The following is a 3423-nucleotide window of genomic DNA, read 5'->3' on the forward strand; positions in this document are numbered from 1 at the left end:
ATCGAGCTCTAGAATCGAGTCATAGAGCAAGTCAAGGTGCAGTGGAGGCACTTTGGCCCATATCTAGCCACCTGCGAAATGGTTGAACAAATGAGGGTATCATACCCATTTTTGTTTTCTCGTTAAATAAATGTTAATATAAATGTAAATGAATGTGAAAAGTTGTGTATATATAAATCTCTTATAAAGTGAATGTGTTCATGCTTTGTAAAGTGAATGTGTTCATGCCTAAAACACTGAGGAAGGTGTTCCCTAAGGGGTTGGGTTTGTGACATCCCCTGTGTTAACCCCTCTTGTAAAGATTATTATGAATTGTAAATTCATGTAATTATAAATTATGTTTGGACTGCTAGTGGACACAGATTCAATGTCTGAGGAGGAGGGGGAGATTACTTGTAAACCCAATCCTAAATTATAAATTCAGAGTCTAAGGAGGAGTGGGAGATTGCTCGTAAACCCAAGGCTACATTTATTTTATCACCTACTTATTGATTTCGCTCTGGTGAAATTATTTAAACAAGTGATTGAAAACGGCTAAGTCAAACCCTGGATTGAATCAGCTTCCAACTCCCTAATGCAATCCACAAAATAGCTAGAGGATATGCATTCAAGCCTCTGTATGGGGAGCCACTGTGGACGAGGGACAATGTGCACAGTCAAATTTAAGATAATGTATGGGAAATAAGGAAAAGAGGACAAGCCACTCGTTGTTATAATATTCACCCATGGTATTTACCTATGGATTTTATAAACCATGGTATTGTAATTTATTATATTTACCCATGGTATCTTAATTTATTATATTTGGTATTCACCCATGGATTTTGTAAGCCGTGGTATTTACCTATGGTATTTGAAATGTAATGAGAGGCATGGCTCTCGGTGAAAAAATCCCCGTAAAAAGTATAAATATGAAACTTCACCATGGAGTAAAGTAAGATTTTTTCCTCGTGTAGCCTTATGCTATATTTCACATTCAATAAAAATAGTTCTATTCTTTTTATGTTGTTCTCTTATGAAATATTTCTCTTACACAATGTGTCATATGTTGGGCATTGTATAATCCATCGTTCCCTATGTGTTTCATGACATGTGCTTAACCACCTCTTGAGGATACATTAACTCTAGTGATGCGTATGTTTACTAACACTGTCCGGTTTTGGTGTAATGACAATCGTGATTCCTACAAGTGGTATAAGAACCAAAGGTTTCGAGTTAAGATTTTTTCCTGATGTAGTCTTATGCTATATTTCACATTCAATAAAAAAAGTTCTATTATTTTTGTGTTGTTCTCTTATGAAATATTTCTTTTGCACAATGTGTCATATGTTGGGCATTGTATAATCCATCGCTCCCTGTGTGTTTCATGACATGTGCTTAACCACCTCTTGAGGATACATTAACTCTAGTGATGCGTATGTTTACTAACACCCGCCGGTTTTTTCTGATGTAGTCTTATGCTATATTTCACATTCAATAAAAATAGTTCTATTATTTTTGTGTTGTTCTCTTATGAAATATTTCTCTTACACAATGTGTCATATGTTGGGCATTGTATAATCCATCACTCCCTGTGTGTTTCATGACATGTGCTTAACCACCTCTTGAGGATACATTAACTCTAGTGATGCGTATGTTTACTAACACCCGCCGGTTTAACTCTAGTGATGCGTATGTTTACTAACAACCGCCGGTTTTGGTGTAACGACAATCATGATTCCTACAAGTGGTATAAGAACCAAAGGTTTCGAGTTTGAAACACACCCGAGAGATGTTGGGGGGAGATTATCGGGCATTAGATAATCTAGTTCTCCCTGTATGTTTAGCAATGTGTACTTAACCTCCTCTCAAGTATCCATTAACTCTATTGATGCACCTGTTTACTAACACATGTGGGTTTCGGTGTAACGACAATTGTGACTCCTACTTCATATTCCTAATTATTTTTACATTCTGATATAGTAAACACATGTGGGTTTTGGTGTAACGACAATTGTGATTCCTACATCATATTCCTAATTATTTTTACATTGTGATATATTCTTTTTTTATCTATTAAACAACTTGGATTGCACCAACATTAATGCATCACGGATCATGAGAACTCTATAGTTAAGGATGCTTGATTTATAGAGTTCTCATGATCCTTGATGCATTAATGTTGGTGCAATTCAAGTTGTTTAAGAAATGAAACTTAACGCAAAAAAAATAGTATATCAAAATGTAAAAATAGTTAGGAATATGACATATTGCACAAGAGAAATATTTCAGAAGGGAACAACATAAAAAGAATGAAACTATTTTTAGTGAATGCGAAATATAGCATAAGACTACAAAAAATAATGAAACTATTTTTAGTGAATGTGAAATATAGCATAAGACTACAAAAATAATGAAACTATTTTTAGTGAATGTGAAATATAGCATAACACTACATTAGGACAAAAATCTTGATTTACTTCTTGTATCTATACTTTTTACGAGGATCTTTCACTGAGAGCCATGCTCTCATTTCATTTAAAATACCATGGGTCACTGCCATGGTTTACAAAATCCATGGATGAATACCATGGGAAAATATAATAAATTAAGATACCATGGGTAAATATAATAAATTACAATGTCATGGGTAAATACCATGGTTTACAAAATCCATGGGTAAATACCATGGGTAAGTATTATAATTATGATGATAAAATTGAAAAATCCATGGATGAATACCATGGGAAAATATAATAAATTAAGACACCATGGGTAAATATAATAAATTACAATGCCATGGGTAAATACCATGGGTAAGTATTATAATTAGGATGGTAAAATTGAAATCATCATGAGATTAGATTCTCACTTTAATATTATGATTTATTTTATTTATTATCATGCATCATCCATGGTTTTAACAAACATTGATATAAAAATAATTATTAACTATGGTAATTATTATCTACCACAGACGATGTGTGGGAAAACAAGAAAAGAAAGAGAGAACGCAAAGAGACAAAGGAAAAAGGAGGAGAACGTTGAGAGGGGATTTTTGGCGGTTGGGTGGCTCTTCCTAAGAGATGGGATTACCCATTAACCAGTGTTTTGTGTTCTGGAATGAACAATTGTGCATGTGATGAGGTTTTGTTTGTGCATGTAAGTGCATGTGATGAGGTTGTGCTTGTGCCTGTGATGCTTACTAAGGTGTATATGTGCCTAAGTGTTGTGTGCCAAAGAGATTTTATTGGAATTGTGATGCTCTGGTGATTGATGAGTTGATAAACCCATGGGAATTACTCGTTGATAATCACCTAAGTAGTGGCTTGCCTTGGGGTTGATAAACTAATGGGAACTAGCCATATTGAGAAACTATTATATAGGTTAAGGCACCCATGTACTAGTGGGACTTATAAACACCTAGTGTAGCCTTGGGGCTAA

The sequence above is a fragment of the Pinus tabuliformis genome, chromosome 6, assembly GCF_031772625.1.
Source record: "Pinus tabuliformis cultivar Carrire ecotype Pingquan chromosome 6, CPIR1, whole genome shotgun sequence".
NCBI classification, from domain to species: Eukaryota; Viridiplantae; Streptophyta; class Pinopsida; order Pinales; family Pinaceae; genus Pinus; species Pinus tabuliformis.